Source organism: Sinohyriopsis cumingii, chromosome 11 (assembly GCF_028554795.1).
Source record: "Sinohyriopsis cumingii isolate HCF-2022 chromosome 11, ASM2855479v2, whole genome shotgun sequence".
Taxonomy (NCBI): domain Eukaryota; kingdom Metazoa; phylum Mollusca; class Bivalvia; order Unionida; family Unionidae; genus Sinohyriopsis; species Sinohyriopsis cumingii.
In genome coordinates this window covers 40,546,444-40,568,422 of record NC_142971.1, presented here as the reverse complement: position 1 = coordinate 40,568,422, position 21,979 = coordinate 40,546,444, and the positions used below count along the sequence as shown (strand labels likewise).

The 21,979-nt window shown below is 35.8% G+C and overlaps 1 long non-coding RNA gene across 1 annotated transcript in view; it reads right to left on the bottom strand.

Annotated features, from left to right (window-relative positions):
- Window positions 1-7,050: 7,050 nt before the first annotated feature.
- LOC149787986 (uncharacterized) overlaps window positions 7,051-21,979 on the bottom strand; it is a 74,135-nt gene continuing 59,206 nt past the window's right edge. Inside the window, exons 2-3 of the long non-coding RNA XR_016424130.1 lie at window positions 10,924-11,028; window positions 7,051-10,068 (exon numbers count right to left, since the gene is read on the bottom strand). This is a non-coding gene — a long non-coding RNA (uncharacterized LOC149787986). The remainder of the gene's footprint in view (window positions 10,069-10,923; window positions 11,029-21,979) is intronic.

Below are 21,979 nucleotides of genomic sequence, written 5' to 3'. Positions count from 1 at the left end.
TATGTGTGACCATATTAATTGCCTGTATTTTATATGTACATAATAGAGGACCTCAAGGCAGATTAGTTCTCATTTGTAACTGATCGAATTACCCCCCCCCCCATTATTATTATCACAATACATTTTCGTTAACTTCTCGCAAGGGGAAATGAGGACAATGAGCTTTATTATTTTTTATTATTTCTCTGACATTTAGCAAAATCATACATAGCAGAAAACATCATGTCACAGTGTGTTGCTGGACTGGTCTTATTTCTTTCTGTGTAGGAAAAGAGACTGATATGGAGTGGACTAAAGGTTGACCATTCAGTTTGACGAATCAAATTGCCTGAGCACTTGGATTAACTACATAAATGTGTAGGGCAGCACCCAAATGATCCATACAACCATTGTATCTCAACTGATTTAAGAGTTCTGCAATGTCTGAAAATTAAAGTAAGAACTTAATAATTGTAACTCCTGACTGCATATTTTTTCTCGTCAAGTAGTGCCCAAAAATTTATGGTTTTTAACTGTCAGGAGCAAGCCTATTTGTTCTCCTGACCTTTTTCTCAGTTTCTGGGTAATATGGGAATGCAGACAACATTTCAGCTTTACACATAGCTTGCACTTGAAGTAAAGAGGAGCCCAGTTGATTTCAGCATCTGAATGAGCTTTAGAATTAAAAATCTGTTTCTTCTAATAAATTGAGAGCAGACTTGAATATATTGACTTTAAGAGTGCTTCCAGCATATAGTGTAAAATACACCTATAATGACTTTAACTTTTGTAAGGGTATTAATTTGTCAGATTAGAAGGTACACAAATGACAAATGAATACAAAACTGCATTCACACATATATTAAGAGATGAGCTCAATAATATTTTTGTACCGAGGTGGGGTCAGGTATGCTATTTGGCACAGCAGTGATTGTACCGAGGTGGGGTCAGGTGTGCTATTTGGCACAGCAGTGATTGTATAGCTACAGGGCAAATTTGTATTTGGTATGTGATGTTTTCAAACATATTCTGTACTTGAAAACATGGATGTTCTGATACGACTGCATCTCACGTTAGGAGATTAAATTAATCAAATGTCGAAAGATGTGTAAATAGCTAGACTTTGAAATGCACTAGGAATCCTTGATATGACTGTTAGAAATAATTATCATTTGAACATGGTTTTATAATACATGTATTTAGAAATCTTAGTCAGACCACCTAAAATGGTTTAATAATAAACATGTTGATAGGTCTTGGTCAGTTACCACCTAGCATGGTTTTATAATACATGTATTTAGAAATCTTAGTCAGACCACCTAAAATGGTTTAATAATAAACATGTTGATAGGTCTTGGTCAGTTACCACCTAGCATGGTTTTATAATACATGTATTTAGATATCTTAGTCATACCACCTAGCATGGTTTTATAATACATGTATTTAGAAATCTTAGTCATACCACCTAAAATGGTTTTATAATACATGTAGTTATAGGTCTTGGTTAGACCACTTAGTGTTTTTTTTTAGTACTGTGTTTATGGTTCTTGGTCAGATCACATAGAATGGTTTTATAAGATGTGTATTGGTTTTTTGTTGGACCACTTAACATGGGACGTTTTCTTAAAAAATTTTTGCATGGGTGTTTTCATATTTTTTTGACTGACCATTAGAAGACTAAATAAAATAATCAACTGCCATACAGTCTACAAGTGGATAGTATAGATTCTGCTAACAACACCTTCTACTTGATTTTGAATGATAATTTTCATTGAAAAGGAAATTGTCACAAAAATGCCTTTCCTTACTCAAATGGTTTAGCATCAGAGTAAGATCTACTCTGACTGGTAAAGCACAAAAACATAAACGTCTTGCGCAGAGTCAAACTTAATCTGTAAGCCAACACATATAAATGTCAGAACACTGACATGGCAGCTAAGGAATTGATCACATACCTCTGTTATGTATAGTTATTGCCATAAAGTTCAGCTGTGGTCATCAGTATGCAAAGCTGGGAAGGCAAAAACCTTGACTTTGCAATCAGGTGTAATGGTTTCTTTGAAGTCACAGGTGGAAGTGTGCCTGATTTAAACAAAAGATTGAGAACTATTCTGATGCATGCATATGCATTTCATTAAATACAGAACGACTTGGATTTTCTCTCAAGGTAAAATCATAGATGGGTTGATTACTCCCAAGCTAAGGTTGGATATGACCTACTCTCTTATCATTAGAGCAATGAACTAGTCTGTAGCCAAAATACAGTTGAGTTCCTTTGTTTCAGTGCATATTTAAGACATTGCCAAAAACAGTATCAGATTAACTGTTTAAAGAAATTAGACTGGTGATCCCATGGGATAAAGTAGAATCCCAGTGAGATCAAGAAATCCCATCCATAGAACTACATCAGATTGGAATCCCTGCCATGCAGTCCTGATGAGATCAATAAGTCCCATCCATGTACATGTACCTATAACACATTGGGATCCCTGCCACGCAGCCTTGTCTGATCAAGAAATCCCATCAATATACCTACAACACATTGGGATCCCAGCTGTGAGGTCCCAGTGAGATCTTGAAGTCCCATCCATAGGCTTACATCGCATTGGGATCCCTGCTATGTAGTCTTACAATTAGTCCTGGACTTTTGTTTATTCTAGTGGGACAACTAGGATTCTGGTGGGATCCTGGTAATAGATGCAGAATTTGAAGTGAACATTTAAGATTCTTCTGTCAAATGAACAATTTTAATTTTATATTAATTCTTTAAATAGCTTTTTTGTTCCCTCACAGTATCTCTATAGAGGGCATATAGCATCAACTCATTGTCTGTCAGTCATGTCATATTGTGTCCATGTCATATTTAATTTCTGCTGAGGAACTTTTGAAGGACTTGATAGATTATGAAGCTTTATGTTAAGAAAACAGATCAAGTTAGATTTTCCACTTGGTAATTTTAAGAAGGATTTCATGCATTTGAACCAAATTTAATGTGAGGCATAATATTAAGAAAATCTAGGTCAAATTGTGTTTGATTTTCATCTGGTAAAATTTAACTGAGTTATGTCCCTTATCAAACTTAGAACTTTAACTTCTATTTCTGCTCAGTAACGTTTAAAGGATTGCAGGAAATTGAACCCAAGTTAGTGTGAGACTTGACATTAAGAATCTTTGTGTTAAGTGGAGTTTTATTGTTCTCTGTTTAAATTTTACAGCCCTAGTTTGACTTTAAACTTCACCATTCAGTTTCAGCACATTAACTTTTGAAGAACTTTATTGATTGAAACCAAATTTAGTAACAGTTTTACACGAAGAAGACATAGGTCCTTTTTGATTTTGTTGGTTTAAGACAAAATCTTGTGGAGTTGCAACACTGTTTGACTTGGAAATTTACACTTCAGTTATGTGTTATAACGACAGAGTTTGAATTAGCGCACCAGGATTTAAGGTCAGGTGAACTCTATGCTCAGGTCCTGCATCCATCTTGTGTTCGTTAATAGGTGCTATTTTTTAGTTCTTCTAAAACAATAATGGATCAGTTTCAACCAAATTTGAAAGAAAGCTTTCTTGCATGAGCAGCTTTCAGGCTGGTACATGAATCTGATCTGTCATCAGATATGATGGCTGCCAGTACTAAAACTACAAACTACTCAACAAACTTGGACAGAAAGCATTCTGCATAAAGTCCTTTTTGTTTAATTTTATAAAGATGCTGTTGATATGCAATAAAATGTTATTACTTTTCCTAAATCTCAAAATCTATACTTTTCAGTATTTCATGGAAACATTGTATTGTCACAATACAGAATGTTTCTACTTCAGTGAAATATTTTTGTATATCTACTCAAAAAACATATTGTTTTTGCTATGTAATGTTTAAAGACAAAAATTATGTGCCAATGAAATTAAATGCTAATTTAACTTCTGTATACCATGCTTCAGACTGTGTATTTTGTATAAATATTGACTGACTGTTTGTTTAGAAAGGAAGAGATTTTTATTGCGCAGATGTAGCCAGTGAGTGATTTTAGCTCCACTTGGATCTCTTGTTTTTCATTGTTTAATTCTACCACTAATTCATGATGCCATATACACACTGAAAGTCTGATTACTGATGCCTGATTTTATAGTGCATGTAATAATCAGGATCATTACCAATTTAGCCATTTTTACTGATTCAAAAACAGCAGAGCTATCATAGCATACCATATGTACTCGCTTATAAGTCAAGTCCAAGTGCAAACTGCACAGACCCAGACCTGCTGTTACATAATGCACCAGCAGATCTGGGCCTCTGCAGTTTGTTGGGAGTAATCAGTGCAACAAACAACATAGATCGAGATCTGCAGGCACATTATGCTACAGCAGGTCAGTATTTGTTGTTTGCAATTCTACTCAACTTATAAGTGAGTATAGACGATAATGTATCACTTGATGACAGGCTGTACAGCTTGAATGAAATCATGAGTAGAATGAACAGCCTTGACCCAGACAGATCTGCCAGCATATTATAAGATGGCAGCTCTGGATTTAAACTGTCTACAGATGGGTGTCATGCAGTTGCTGGGCTGAGTGTTGGACTAAAATACAACAGTCACAGGTTCAGTACCTGCCCAGGTCAACTTGGGTTAATTGCCTTAGTGTATCTTGGGGAAGGGCATTTGACTTCCCTTTTCCTTGTCATGGTTTAAACAAAGAAAGTGCAGAAATGATGTCAATACCCTACCCCAGTCCCTCCTTACAATTCAGCTAGTGCTGGAGCATTGCACCACATCATTTTTGTGAGTGCAAATTGCAACATTGTGTTTGCTTTGAGAACTTGAAGTATCAATGGCATTTTCAGAAGAGCTTTTTGGATGGTCTATTGTCTGCAATCCATCCATGATCCCTCTGTTAGCACAAGTTTGTTATTGCTACCCCTCCTAATCTACTTGGAGGATTGCCAATACACTTTATACACACACATTCATCCTACTACATAAAGGTGTCATTCAGACATTAAGTATGCCTGCTACAGTGGCCATTTTAAATAGCTTGCTGTCGCTAATTTGCTGAATGAATGGCAATAGCAGCATAGGGTTTTCAATGAAAGAATTTTTATGATGTCTAGTTGGTCATAAAATGAAAATAGTGCAGATTTTGCAATCAATTTGTCCCCATTACTAAATACTTGTATTAAGAGCATTCAGAAAAAAAAGGAATCTGGTGAGATCAGCCATCCATAGGTCAGAATAATTGGAAGTCCCGAAAATCAGTATCCTAATAATTGGCATTTAGCTATATCCTCTAAATTTAATGTAACTTTACGCCCCCACCCCTTGAGAAAAGTGAGTGAATTCATAAAAAGTTGTTGTTAGCCTCACAAAACCAGTGTAACTTTCATATTTGCTCATACCAATCATGTCAGCACTTGATTTCTAAATCAATGACCAAAATCAAGCGCTTACTGTAAGGTGTATAAAGCTTTCATTATCTATTGTTATTTAAAGCATTTTACCAACTGTATTTGGTGAAGTTGTACAATAGGAGAAATTTAGTTCTTGGTATTCAGGGGTAATGTCTCTGTGCTGTTATGCAGTTTTTATGATTATGACATAACCATATATACTCACTTATAAGTTGAGTCCAGCTGCAGACAAAATAGACCTTGATTTTCCATCATATAAAGCATTGACAGATCAGGGTCTATGGTATTAGTTGTACTGATTACTCCTAACAAACTGCCTAGACCCAGATTTGATGACACATGCTATGGCAGAGCTGGGTCTACTGGTATGCAGTACTTTGCTGTTGGATCTCACAGATGCAAGTATATATGGTAGTGCCAATGTCTTAAAAAAATGACATTGGCCACCTATGTTTGTTGAAACGTAAGGGGGTTTATTGTATATGCCATTCTGATATAAAAATGCTTATGAAAATGCCAGTAGAAGAATATCCCCGAAAATCCTGGAAAAATCGTTGTACCTGTTGTTCAAAAATGTTATAGTACTTTGGATAATGATGAATCTCAAATTCAAATGTTTAAGTTCTGAAACCCTTTTAATCATTTCCATGTCTACCAGTTACTTTTCACTGGATGCTTTTTGGTTCTGTCCAAGACTGAGGTCAGTGGCTTTTCTAATGGACATAGTTATTATGTGGGTGTGAGATACATTGAAGAGCAGGGCCATAATTGAATCTTTTCTTATATAAAATTATTTTGGTAGGTCACCCAGATCTTTGACCTTTTGTAGTGAAAGGACTGGGAAATATGATCTGTAATTTTACACGTTGAATTTCAGGTGTGTGGATTTTCAGCCTGTTTCTCATTTCCACTCTACCTGTGATTTTTTTCCTGGTCTTGTACTTGGCCAACTTGCAGCTCCTTCCCCTGGGGTTATTTTATGTTAAATTTGAGATACTCCTATTAAATTACCGTCTCCATTAGGTAGACCTCACAGCAGGTCAGATACAGTCTGCACCAATATCACAGTGGCAGATAGAAATGAGTTCAATCATAAGGGGCATGCATGTCATTTTTGATATGAATTTGATCAACAGCTGATTTGAAGTAAAAAAAAATAATGGCACTTAGGTGGGATGACTGATAGACTTGATAACATACACAGATGTGATTGAACGAGTTAGGTCCCATTATTATTCCCATTATTAAGAGGACTTCAGTCTACGACTTGAACCGATACCCGATATTACTATTTCATTAATATGCATATTTATTTCTTTTACCCATAAACTTTTTTCTAATGTAGATATTTAAAATTCATATTTATTCATTTACACAAAAAGTTTGTCACCGTTTCTCAGGAGCTCTTGGCATGTCAGATTTTGTCATAAAATCATCTTTTAGGTGGAGGAAGTTGGAAGAGCCTAGAGAACACCATTAATCTTGCATGAATGACCTGAGCATTTAGTGGAAGCAAGTAGCTACCAATTTTTCACATTTTATTTTCACAGGTATCATTTTTTAAAATTCTGGAATTCTGGCTAAAGTTAATTTTAAAATTTGTTTAATTCACAGCCATATTCCATTAGAGATGATGAACCAAATTAAGATGACACATTGGTAAAAGTCTAGAAAATGTTTTTGCTGCTGATCTGGCATAATGGAAGGTGTGTGCCTTCCTGACAAAAGATTTAATTTCCATCAAAGAATCCCATAATGTTTAGTTTCTTTTCTTTCACACAGATTCCAGGACAGTCAGGAATGGCGATCATTATTTGTCAGTAATAAAGTAAGGAAGGCTCATGTTCAACTCTCAGCTAAATAAATAAAAGTAGTTTCTCGCAAATTACCACTCAGTATTACAAATTACACAGTACAAGGAGGGGATGGGGCATGATACATAGGCAAAATGCAGTTGGAACAAATAAATAAAAGCACATGATGAACCTAACATGCAACATGAATAAATTACACACATATACATTTATACACTATTATGAAGTACAATATCTTCTGTCCAGGGCTTTGCACACACCACAGGATGTAGAATGGTCTTTGTCCATCGGCAATCCTTTTATGGAAGATTGTTATCACTATTCGACCCGCACTACTTGGCACATTGCCAGGATCCTTTACATCCCATGGTCTAGTTGGTCATAAATAAAAAAATGGTGCTGATCTGACATCCGGTGTAGCCACCATGGCAGCCATCTTGAAATCTTGTTATGGCTACTACTGATGGGATGCTCATATCATGGGGTTTTCCCAGAAAGATTTCATACGATGTCTAGTTGGTCCTAAATGAAAATGAGTAACCAATACGAATGGCTGTATGAACATGGGGTTTTCACCAGTAAACTTCCTGCTATACCAGTGGTTGGTCTTAAGTTAAAGTAGTGCCATTCATACATCAGGTATGGTTGCCATGACAGCTTTCTTGAGAATCTTGTTGTCACTTCTTCCCCTGAATAGATGGTGATATTGACATGGTTTCCACTGCAAGTCTTCCAGTGATATCTCCTTGGCCTTGACTGATTATAAAAAGTGCCAACAAGTTGTCTACCACAACAGCTAATTGTAAAATATGTTATTGCTAAAGAATATCAGAGATGGTTTCAACGCTCGGTAGTTAAAAGGAAGAAGTGGTCATATCTTTAATTCATGTAAATTCTTTTTACCCAGTAGACAGTATCAGTCCTTATGAAAGTAGAAACTATTAAGATTATTTGAAGAATAGACAGTCTGACTCAAGTTCATACACTCACACCATTTCTGCATCAGCATATTCCTTGACTAAAGGCAGAATCATTCCCCACCCCCCATCGCCAGGTTTTACAACTTCTGCTTTCTTTCTATGGGGACAATTGCAGACAAGATAGACATTGATCTGCTCTTGCATAATGTTCAGGGTCTGTGTTATTTCTTCTACTGATTACTCCCAACAAACTGCATAGACCCAGATCAGGGATGTTATGATGGCAATCTGGGTCTGTGCAGTCTGCAACGGTCCCAACTTACAAAAGGCTACTGTAGAGCTTTGCTGATAAGACAAGTCAGACTGCAGACTGCACAGACCCAGATCTGCCAGCGCATTTTACAACATCAGTCAAACAAACATGGACCCTAACCTGCAGGTACATTATGTGACGGTAGATCAGGATCATTGATGTTTGCAGTTGGACTCTACATATGAGCAAGTGTATACAGTATTCCCTCCCCTTTTGAAGGTTCGATTATGTTATCCAGCTGTTTTGGATGTGCATGTGTGATTAATGTCATGCACTTACTCCTATACTGTTTAAGAGAAAGACGTAAAACTTTGAGAAACTATTAATGGTGGTCTGTGGGTTTAGAATTTCAATGCAGTCTTTGGGGTAGGGCTGAATTAGGTGGGGTTGGTATATTTTATATCGGTTTGAAATACCCGTAGTTTACAAATTATGACACTCAGCATACTCTCAGACAGTTACCTGCCTAAGAATGGATTTACATGATCAGTGCCCCACATCACAACAAATATGATGTGGGATTTTAATGAGACCCCTGGATCATGACCCAAGGGCATGCATTATTGGTCCCTTGGATAGAAAACTGATTTAATCCCCAGCCTGCAACTAATTACGAACTTCCTTAGCATGAAAAGACAAGTTTAACTAAAATTTACCATGGGATATATATTATCTCCCAGTGACTTGATTCTTAAGAAGTTTCATTGTGAGTGGAATAAAAAGAAGTGTGGGGTAATGTGTTTTTCACATAAATTTGTCAGTAATTAATGGTTGATCTGAAATTTTCATTAAAAATTGATTGCTTGCCAAAGGAAACATATTTGATACAATACAGAATGAATTCCAGTGTATTTCATAATCTCTGCACAGAGGTGTGCATTTTTTTAATGTATAGTAAAGGAAGGTATTCCCCTACAAAATGATCATGAATAATTCACGAGCTGACATGAACTGTTCCTGAACCATTCATGAACCATTTATGAAAGTTCATCAAAGGTTCATGAACTGTTCATGAATGTGCATGAACTGAATTCATGAACAGTTCATAAAAGTTCACAAGTTGGGTCATCATCATTCATGAACTATGATGAACAAAGTTTCTCATGAATGATGCATGATTTCATGAACAGTTTCTACTTTAAAAAATGTGATTATCTGTCAAACTTACAAATACCTTATTCATCCTGAATCATAAAATAACCTTAGATGTGGGGTTTTAAAAACAGTATAAAATGCAACATATTATCTTAAGAATGGTATCTAATGTCAGATAAATTTCTAATATGCAACAAAGAACATGTAAACTGACAAACGATTTTCTTTCCACTGGGGTTTCTCCTGACTTGACCAAATCTTTTTCCCAGGCACTGACCTGTCTGATAACTCTTTTGTGAAGATGTTCAGGGCCTATAATTTAATCAAATCCCGCCCATTGTCACTACTGAATGTCTCCATCTGCAACTTAAGCTGTTCCATCCGATTACTGTTTGGATCTTTAACATTGCTGCAGCAGTCACAATTTAATGTCTCTTCCATCTTGGTCATAGGATCCTCCAGTTTTCAAATTTTCCTTCTATTTTTAATTTTAACCTACAAACTTCAACCTCTAATAATTTTACTTTTCTGTTGTCTGATCTAAAAGAAAGGTAAAGTTAGTTAATTACAGATAACCTCTGATCAACAATGTCATCAGCTTTTTGCACATTAGTTTTGGGCCCCACATTATTTACTAGAATAATTATGATCCAATTCAAAATTATGTAATCCCTTACACTTTATTCATAACTTACTGAGCATTTTTATTATTGGAGGATTTTGTCACTAGTTGTATTTTAACTGAAGCTGAATTAGCCATAGATATAGTCACATGAGTCGGATGTTTTAATCAATAAAATATGACAAAACATTTTGACAGCATCGTTACACTAAATAACCTTTTGTGTGTGTGTATATATATATATGTGTGTGTGTATATATATATATATATATATATATATATATATATATATATATATATATATATATATATATATATATCTGTTAGTACAGATAATGGTTATTTTTCGTGCTTTCAAAATTTTTCACCATTTTCTATTGATAAAACATCAGACTTGTGTGGTATTAGGTTCTTAGTACATGTATGTCACTAATGCATCCACTCTGACTCCGCATGTTGGGTATGGCTGCATGCTTCCGGTTTCATATGTTATTTGCACCTGTATTGTGTACAATTTGACATATTAACTATTTTATTTTTTAAAATTTTAAATTACCAAATTACATCAGAACATCTAGATTCCTTATAGTAGATGCATTACTGCATCATTTATCGAGATTGAAAGGGGGGAGGTATGATACTGTTTAGTGATTTTCAAAAATTCAAAGAGCAAGTTTAAATTAGGTTTGAGCAAAATCATGCATCATAAGTTTGGTTAAAACTAACATGATGACGTATAAAAACCAATAAATGACCAAGAAAAAGTTACTCACCGTAATTTTGATGATCCTGGCTGGGTATGCTTTTCTGACAAATTTTGCTCTCACCAAATCATTTCCTTCATAATCTTCATAATTGCTTCTCGGCACTTCTACTTGCTTAAAAAAAAATGATATTGGAAATACTCTCATCTATCCAATCCATGTGAGTCCACGGTTTATGTTCAGAGGTTTTTGCTCGTTGCAGAACCGCCTGCGTGCTCTTTCGTTTATGTGAAAAGCTGGCGCAGCTGCTGGAATCTTGCATGTATATTAACCAATCATACCATGTTTTCTTTCACAGTCATCCAATCAGGATAATCGTTGTTTGCATATTTCAGTTTTTACGGCAAATTGGCAGCCAGTGACTAAGTCAATAGAATATGCAGTTTGTGACAGTAATGGACAATATCGTTAGAACAGTCATTGAAAGCTTTTATAGCAAATACATTTTGTTCATGCTGGCCAGAAAATATTTTCCCATATTAATCCAGAACTACTCTGGTTGAGTACACAAGTATTGAATAAAAGATCTCTATGAACCATTATACAATATCCTATCATTTAATATAAAAAATATTCACCTTTATTTATATTTCACTAATATTGTGAGAATTATGTATGATGAATTTTCATGAACATTTTATGAATATAATTAATTAGCAATTTCATATAAATTGTTAAGAAATATCTTGGTGGTGCATCAAAGTACTTGAATTGTTCATGAACGAAGTTCATGACATTTCAGGAACTTCGAAGATAGAGTTCATAAAAGTTCATCAGTGTGTTAAATGATGAACTAATCATGAACATTTCAAGAACGTTCACGAACAGTTCATGATTGTTCATGAAGTCATGAATTTGTTTTCATCGGGGAATTGGTGGCTCAATGGTAAATGTGTCTGACTCAAAACCAGAATAAATGGGGATCAGTTCCCACTATTGGATCAGTCCAGATCACTTATTATTTGGGGTCAAATGATACACCTGTGCCATGTATTGTTACAATTCACAGCCTGCTATACAATTCATATTGATACACATATGCACTTGATGGTCTTTCTATCTTTGGAAGGTAGGTGGTGCCCTTTCATGTATGTTGACATTCTGGTCTGCAGACTACAGATCGACATATAGTTATCATACATTTATGAGAAGATAACAACAATACATGTACTTTCAAACAGATTACCTGTTGGTTGCAGTGAGTTTTTTCCAGCGTTTTTGGCCACTTAATGGTGGCTCCATTTAACTCCCTTTGTTTTGTACAACATGAATCATTTGAAAACATCTTATTACCAATCAGTTATATGTGGAAGACATTATGATGTTATCTTCAACACAGAAGAAATAATGCAATTTCCTCATGCAAAGAAAATCTCATGTAGAACAAATTCAGGCATGGGAACAAGGTACCAGTCAAATCTATCACATTTTATTTCCTGCAGGTGCAAAAGACTGCTATGGCCACAGGTACTTATATTTGTTAGTGAAGAAGGAAAACTATTGGCTAGTAGCATCCAGTCCTATTCTACAGTTTTGTTTTAACTTACACAAGGTGATAAAATTCAGCAGTTGAAATCTGTGCCATAGATCATTCTATGCTAATTTCATTTACTCCATCAGCACCTACAATCCCTGGTTAAATATCTCTGCATAAAAAAGAGAAATTCCAAATTTGTTCCCCATGTACATTTTAAAGAGAGATGATGACAGGATTTTATCTTAAAGGAGACCAGAAACCAATGGAAATATAGAATAATAATAAAAGTACTATAGCAGAAAACCTTATTCTGAAGTATCAACTGCGACCGTAATGCCAATATTTAAATATTGGCCTATCTTCTAGGAGCTGAATTTCCGTGACCTGGTATGCAAAATTTCCGCGCCTATTCGGTTACGTTCAGGATGTGACATCATAGTAGCGACTCCAGCAGCCCAAGTGGGAGTTGCCAGAGTAAAAGACAATACCGTTTTGCATTGCTTACGGGTGTAATAGAACATTAAGAAAAGCCTGTGGACATAATTTTTTTTTCTTTTCCAAAAGATAAAGGCATAATGAAAGAATGGGTACATTATTACAAACGAGTTAATTTCAAAGCAACACCATACAGCACTATGTGCTCGTTACATTTCTCAAAGGAATGTTACGAGAGGGATCATGAAAAAATGGCAGCTCAAAGATGCGCAAATGCTAGGCCTAGACTAAAAGTTGGCGCTGTTCCAGACATACCTTTGGACATTTTAAATCCTGGGAAAAGTGTTAAACATGTGAGTTACGAAAATAGGCATAAGGACGAGTAAGTGACCACAAAATGCAACAATCAATCCACGTATCTTTTATCTAAAACAGCAGTGCTAAAAACAAATCTGATAGCCCAACACCCTGGGCCACTTCTGGTTTTAGTTCCAGCCCATCCTGTATTCAAAGTGAGGTGCCCGTCAGGCTTGTCAAAACAAAAATTGTTTGCCTGAGGAAACTTTGATCGCGCTGGTGAAATGAGTAAATGTATTTTCAAGATGTTGACATACATGCCTTAACACGGCACAATCTAAATCAAATCACCACTGTCCTAGGTGAAATTTAGATTTGATTTTAATCAAATGGAAGCTTTGCTAAAAATAAGATTCTAAACCTGTCGTGTTTCGAGAAAACACAATTTTCAGTAATCTTATAAAAATAAAAAATTTAATTAAAAAAATGCATTGTATACATGTAGTATGCATAAACAGTAATCTGTAATAATTGGAACTGATATAAGACTATTCCTTGGGCAGTTTAAAAAGCAGCGATTAAAAAAAAAGAGGTCAAAGTTTCACATTAACTATGACAATAGAACGGGGGGGGCTATTGCCCCCGCCCTTGCCCCAATGTGCGACCGCCCATTTGACGTGCCTTTTCTCCCTGTGATACGCCTTATTATTCCCCCACGACAAGCCCCTTTTGCATGTTCTGGTCAGTTCTGGCTAAATTGCAAAATAGCTAAAGTTTTGATTTAAGGACGCAAACAATAAAGCCGGTGTGACTAATGAACATAATCCTTATCTTGCATTGATCTTGTGAAAAGGACTGCCCTTCGGACATAATTCAAAGAAACCATGTTCGACAGTGTGTGTATGTGTAAGCACCAGCAATTGATTACCAAATAAACGATATTTATTTTGTTGTTACTTACGATGCCATGGACTTCATTTTAACAGTTCAAATCTGCAGTCACAAGTTACCATACATGTGGCAACTGTTTTTCTCAAGTTTTATGCCCCACCTTATTTCCTTAGGTTTAAGTCTTAATGCATGTAACACTGTTTGCTGAATAAAATATTTATTCAGAATTAGTTCTTTAGGGCCACATATACTACATGGTATATTTTGTTTTATTCCTTGTAATTTAATCATGGTAATTAAACTTTTCATATACGGTAGAGGAATGTCAGGTGTTAACTGGCCGAGTTTCTTTGGTGGAAATGGAGATGCGATTTTGTTTGCAGAGAAAATTTCAAAGTGATCATTCATTTAAGGTAATTGGTGACAATTTTATTCTTTTAATTTTTTTTTAAACTATAGTACTGTTGTAGTTGTTTAAAAATATCTGAAATTGACTTGAATAATGTTAATCTTCACATTCTATTATCTGAAGAAGAAAAAAAGAAGAAAAAAACTGTTGTATGATATTAATTATTTCGTCCAGTGCCGGGTTTAGACGTATGTGCGTGTGATTTGAATTTTTAACTTAGCTTTAACAATTTTTCAGTCATATTGCTACGATGTCTGCAGTGTGGCAGTTTAGACTGTGGATTGCATACGTTATATTTATAAATGGTTTGGGGTTGTTTTTTTTTCTTCTGACAAATGAAACTTGACAGACATAATGTAATAATCGGGACTTTGCTGCGCAAAATTGAGAGATATTACGAGATCGGGAGGTAGGTGAGGAAATACCTCAAAATCGGGATGTTTTTCTCCCAGCTTGAGAGTTGACAGGTATGAACTGTCCGGGCTTGTGGAATTTCATTCAGGACTTTTAGTTTATTTAAGTCACCAGCCCGGGGCCTGTGCCTCACAAATGTCTTTTAGCACTTACCAGTACAGTACATAAACTATTATATCAGACTGCAGATTCAACTTTTGAATGTTCAACCCAAATGTGGTCTCCTCTCTGCCTTGCTCGCCAATGTTTATGTTTGTATTCGAGGACTGGCACATGATCTGTCGTCTCATCAAAACTCGGAAAAACCCAGCAATTTACGGAATCGTGGTATCTTCCACGCAATATAATCACTACCCGCTTACGATATTTAATTTATAAACATTGCAGTTGAATTAAAATCTGTAGATAATTACATATGTAAAAGGAAAATTTTGATTTCTAGTCTCCTTTAAGGGAGATCTCCCTCTTTATCAAAAAAGGAGAGGGACAAAGAATCGGCCATAGGTCATCATTTATCTAAACTTCAATATGTATCTTTCTTCCGGCTCCACTTTCTTAGAGCTCTACTGAAATCAACATCTTTGACAGATGCCACCGCTAGTTGTATAAGCATTAATCTGTTATTCCTGAGCATACTTTATTCCTTATATGTGTATGAATATTGTTCTGTGCTTCCTTCTGAAGGGGTGTACACATAGCTAGCTAATTTGCTTGAATATGTTGGGAAACATCTTTTTGACTGTTATGTACAATTTTCCAGAGATCATTATCTTTTGGATACATCTGCTCCAAAATAGGATTTTTCACTAACATAAACTTCCTTTGTTAAATCAGTAGTTTACTGACTGTAACAGTGCCAAATTTTTTATCTGTTCCATAATGTTGTATAAGGGTATTTAGTCCATCAATGATTGTGCAGACAGAGGTATTAAAATAAATATTTTTACTTCTTAATTTCATTTTTTACCCTTAGTTTGCTCAACTTATCTTAATCCTGATATGGATGCATGCATATAGTTTTGAAGCATATGATCCACAGGGCAAAATGATTAACTAAAAAAAAATGAAATACTTTTAAATTGTCTCGATTTTAATTAGTCTTATTATTCTGCCCTTTGTACATTTAATTTTGAGATAACACTGAAATGGCCATGCCGTCTTTCTTTATCCATCCAGCATGTACATCTGACTGGTATGTAACACAATTTCGGGCTCAAAATCACTCACTGGTCTCTCCATTAACACTTTCCCAGCTCCAATTATCTCATATACTTCATAATTTAAAAAATTGCTGACATCAGCAAGTATTTGACGAATGAAATTTTAATGAACCACACTGGGAAGCAGACATTTTGGATTTACTAGGTAGCCCATATTTTAAACACACATTTGTAAAACTTTCTTCATGAATGGTTTTAAACTATGCCATGATGCTTATTCTGGGCACTTTGTGCTAATCACATTTAGTTTCACAACCATTCATGCCGTGCTTGAAGACTCCAGATGTGGAAAGTTGCTATCCAGAAAACATGTCACAAAAGAATGGTTAAATAGAAATTTATACTTCGCCAAGCATATTTTCATATGTGGAACTTTCAAAGAATTTGTGGGAGTTCTCATGTTTCACTGTTCACCAAGCATGTGAATTCTTAAAAATTTTGTACGATTCGCTCAATGGTACACTTTGACAGCATCTCCATGTAAGTACTTGACATATCTAATGACATTCTGTGAGGACTCATTTGCTGTGCCAATACTTACTGTTTGTCATGCAGAGAATAAACTGCATTGATTTGTGTTTGGTTATTATTTGACCTGGACCAGAGCAAGCAACAACTACAAATGAGATTTCAATGTAACATCATCGTGCAGTATCCTGGCAGATTAGCTTTCAAATCGACCAAAGGAGTTGAGATACAATTCAAAGTAGAAACTTTGCGTGAAAGGGGTTAATAAATGATGAGTAAAGTACTTCATTATATATGTGGAACACATTTGTAATGTATAGTGTATGTTGAACATATATCAGCGTTAAGATAATTAGCATGGAATGGGGGTGGGGCAGATTATGAACCATGTCATTTTGTATTAATTTGTAGACAGTGAATGGGTATTAAATGGTCTTTTTTTGTTTTTACTAATAAACTTGAGTGCCTGTGACTGCAGATACTGTTTCAGATGGATTATAAGTTTACAGAATAACAAGGCAAATAATAATTATTCATGATTGCTGAAGACTAAAATAACATACATATGGTAAGTATTGTTTTGTATCGATTCTCAGTCTCTTGTATTGATATGTGTATCATTTCAGCAAGTAGTATTGATGCATCAATATATTGATGAATTGTTTCACCCCTACTTATTATGGTGTGTCCTTAGGCAAGGCACTTTATTCTACTTATCCCAGGGTCAGTTCTGACCATGAGGATCAGACTAGATCAGCTATTGACATTGTCCTTAGGCAAGGCACTTTATGCTACTTATCCCAGGATCAGTTCTGACCATGAGGATCAGACTAGATCAGCTATTGTGGTTGTCCTTAGACAAGGCACTTTATTCTACTTATCCCAGGATCAGTTCTGACCATGAGGATCAGACTAGATCAGCTATTGTGGTTGTCCTTAGGCAAGGCACTTTATTCTACTTATCCCAGGATCAGTTCTGACCATGAGGATCAGACTAGATCAGCTATTGTGGTTGTCCTTAGACAAGGCACTTTATTCTACTTATCCCAGGATCAGTTCTGACCATGAGGATCAGACTAGATCAGCTATTGTGGTTGTCCTGAGACAAGGCACTTTATGCTACTTATCCCAGGTTCTGACCATGAGGATCAGACTAGATCAGCTATTGTGGTTGTCCTTAGACAAGGCACTTTATTCTGCTCACTCCAGGTTCATTTCCATCTATTAGGATGAGCCCAGATTGGCTGTTATGGTCTGTCCTTAGGCAAAGCACTGTATTCTACTTGTCCCAGGATCAGTTCTGACCATGAGGATCAGACTAGATCAGCTATTGTGGTTGTCCTTAGGCAGATCACTTTATTCTGCTCACTCCAAGTTCATTTCCAACTACATGTATTAGGATGAGCCCAGATTGGCTGATATGGTCTGTCCTTAGGCAAGGCACTTTATTCTACTTGCCCCAGGATCAGTTCCCACTATTGGATCAGCCCAGATCAGTTATTAGGGTGTGTTCTACTTGCTCCCGCATGATATGAAATGTCGATGTGCTGTAAAACACCAAACAAGACATATCTAAGTGTAGAATTCTGATTATCTAGACATATTGGAGGACAATGATTTCATCTGGAAAATTCCTTATCTGGATAATTGATTTCAATCAATTGGAAATTTGGGAATTTAAATTTTTGCCTGATAAAGAGTCCTTACAAGCCAGCAATCTGAATAGTCAGTGTCCAGCTAATTGGCTTCACTTGAGTGCTTATAGATTATGTATTGTTCTCCATCTGATATCTGGATATGGCTGGTGTCCATTATCTCTAAATTCACAATTACTTTGAATGAATAATCTCTGGAATTCATCATTGTTATGCTTCACACTACTCAGAGTTATGAACAGATGAGAGAACATTTTGAAAACTATTGAAGCTTTAAAGTGCATATTACTCAACCCTGTTTGTTTGCAATAACTCCGACCTGGATGTTATTTTTTATGCATGTGTGTGGTCTTTGCTCTTGCACAGCAATACCCAGACATCCAGAACTAAATTGTAGAATTTCATTATTTTCAGAACATGGGTAATTGAAATAACCAGAAGAATAACATTAAAAGCCATAAATTAAATTTATGTGTACCAAATCTTAGCTTTGTATGCCTAAGGTTTTCAGTAAAGTGCATAAGCCCCAGATTCTTCTGTCAGAAAACTTGCCTCAACTCCAGATCTGACTTGAGAAAGAAATAAAATCACCAATCAAATGTAAAGATTTCCAAGTTTTTAGTAACTATTATCACCCAGAATGTTGCAGGAACAGGATTCATTTAAAACTATATATGCATTATTGAGTAGTTCCACATTGTAAACTGTAGGCATTTTATGAGGGTTGCTTCATTCTGAATTGTACGCATTGAGTACTGCTGCATTTAAAGTATTGGCATCGAGTACTGCTGCATTCTAAAGTATTTGCACTGAGTACTGCTGCATTCTAAAGTATTGGCATTGAGTACTGCTGCATTCTAAAGTATTGGCATTGAGTACTGCTGCATTCTGAATTTTAAGCATTGCTCTGCTGCTGCATTCTAAAGTATTGGCATTGAGTACTGCTGCATTCTAAAGTATTGGCATTGAGTACTGCTGCATTCTGAATTCTAAGCATTACTCTGCTGCTGCATTCTAAAGTATTTGCATTGAATACCGCTGCATTCTAAAGTATTGGCAGCTATTGGTATTGAATACTGCAGCATTCTAAAGTATTGGCATTGAGTACTGCTGCATTTAAAGTATTGGCATTGAGTACTGCTGCATTCTAAAGTATTGGCATTGAGTACTGCTGCATTCTGAATTTTAAGCATTGCTCTGCTGCTGCATTCTAAAGTATTTGCATTGAATACTGATGCATTCTAAAGTATTGGCAGCTATTGGTATTGAATACTGCTGCATTCTAAAGTATTGGCATTGAATACTGATGCATTCTAAAGTATTGGCAGCTATTGGCATTGAGTACTGCTGCATTCTAAAGTATTGGCATTGAGTACTGCTGCATTCTAAAGTATTGGCATTGAGTACTGCTGCATTCTAAAGTATTGGCAGCTATTGGCATTGAATACTGCTGCATTCTAAAGTATTGGCATTGAGTACTGCTGCATTCTAAAGTATTGGCATTGAGTACTGCTGCATTCTAAAGTATTGGCATTGAGTACTGCTGCATTCTGAAGTATTGGCATTGAACACTGCTGCATTCACAATTATTGGCATTGAATCTTGCTGCATTCAAAATTATTGGCATTGAATACTGATGCATTCTAAATTATTGGCATTGAGTACTGCTGCATTCTAAACTATTGGCAGCTATTGGCATTGAGTACAGCATTCTAAATTGTTGACATTAAATACTGCTGCATTCTATATTATTAGCATTGAGTACTGCTGTATTCTAATTAGTATGTATTATTGAGCAATACTGCATTCTAAATTATATGCATTATTGATCACTGCTTTCTAACTAATAGGATTATTGAGTGCAGCTACATTCTATATCATATGCATTATTGAGCACTGCTGCATTCATTGTGATAGGCATTATTGAGCACTGCTGCATTCATTGTGATAGGCATTATTGAGCACTGCTGCATTCCAAATTATGGACATTATTGAGAGCTGCTGTATAGTTTTACGAAGCATATATCAGGTGTTTGGTATTACATGATCAGAACTAGAGAACATTTCTGTGGAATTGTTAACCAAAAATGCAATGCAGTTCTGTTGATCTGACTTAAATATCTAAATGTAACCGACATCTCCCAGGTTTTGCCCACCAAATACTGAACTCCAGCAATGGGTGTCCCTTGGGAGGTTCATTTAAACGAATTTCACTTGTACCATTTGCCACTTAGTATCAAGTGCCATTTATTTGCACCATCCATTATATCAAAAATGTCTTTTCTGATCCCTATACATTTCAGGTAAAGAGCAAATCTTGTTATTTCAACACCCATCCACCCCCACCCCACCGCACCCTTGCTCCATATGTAATATGGCGGGATGTGTTCACAGGCAGCTAATTTTTTCAGTGGTGGTATATTAAATACTGAATTTAAAAGAGAAAAGGTCAATGATTGGCTGAAAATAATTACCAGGAAAAATTGTAATAATTTTTCAGAAGAAGCCTTTGTTGGGGTAACTTGTATGCAGTAGTAGGCTTCAACTTATATCTATTTTTATGTTGGTGCACAGATACTACTTGACGTAAACAGAGCTCTGACGAAGCCTGGTTTTTATTGTGGGTATATACAAGGGAATTTTCCACAAAAATGACCCCTGGAGCATATCATTTTCAATGTTTTAAACGTTTCCTCTTGAGTAGATAATCATAGAATGTAAGCATAATTTGATGGTCTTACCATGGAAATAAAATAATTTGGACAAACAATAACATTATGGTTCATTGTAACTGAATTAATTGTTTGTGCCTATTTAGCTATATAGCTATCACTCCGGCCATCTGTTTTTGTGTCTATAGTCTGTCTTTACAATATCTTAAAGGGGCCCTGAGTGGCCAAATGGTATAAAGCGCTTTCTGTTATGGATCACTGCCATCTCACCTCTGTCTGCATGGGTTCGAGTCTTGGATTCAGCCAATGTGGGTATGTGAGAAAGCTTGCCAGTAGCGTCTCATGGGTCAGTGGTTCTTTCTGGGGTTTTCCCGGGTTCTTCCTCCACTATTAATACTGGCCGCCATGTATAGCCTATCGTGTGCTGAAAAATGGCATTAAACCCTACAACAACAACAACAACAACATTTTGAATTCTGGAGCATGACTCAAAAACTGTTAAAGGTAGTTAAACCAAACTTAGTACACATGTTAAGCAAGTTGTGCATAGATGCCTGTTGATGCTCTGTTCGTGTGTGTGTTGATTTGGATTTTTAATGAAGCTTTAAAAGGTTGTCAATTACATCACTACGTTGTCTGCAGTGTGGCAGCTTATAGTGGTCTATCACTGCGATATCATACAGTCTTTGATGTTCTGAATTTCTGCATCTATTATTTTAATGGCTGCCAAGGAAATAGTATAGCTTAAATTAAGTAGCGAAACTGAAGGTGATTGGCAATAGGGTACTAGCAGAAGTACTGGTAATATAACAACTTTGAGTGTTGGACAGTTTGGTGCTTTTAGTTGGAGCCTTTACATTGCAAGGTGGGGTAACAGGTGGGGATAGGGTGTCCTCTTACAATGACACTGATGTATTGAGAAAACAAATGGCTTTATTTCATTGCACTTTTTGAGTGTAAAGTGGTTGCTAAATATTTATTGCAAGAGTACTAGGTGTATGACGTTGTTCCCTATAAAACTTGCTGTTATAAAGAAAAGTTCTACATATAGGTAAGCAAAATTAAGGTTTTTATGAATTTTGATTTCAATGCTGTGTCTTCATTTATTGAGAAATTAATAACAGCCT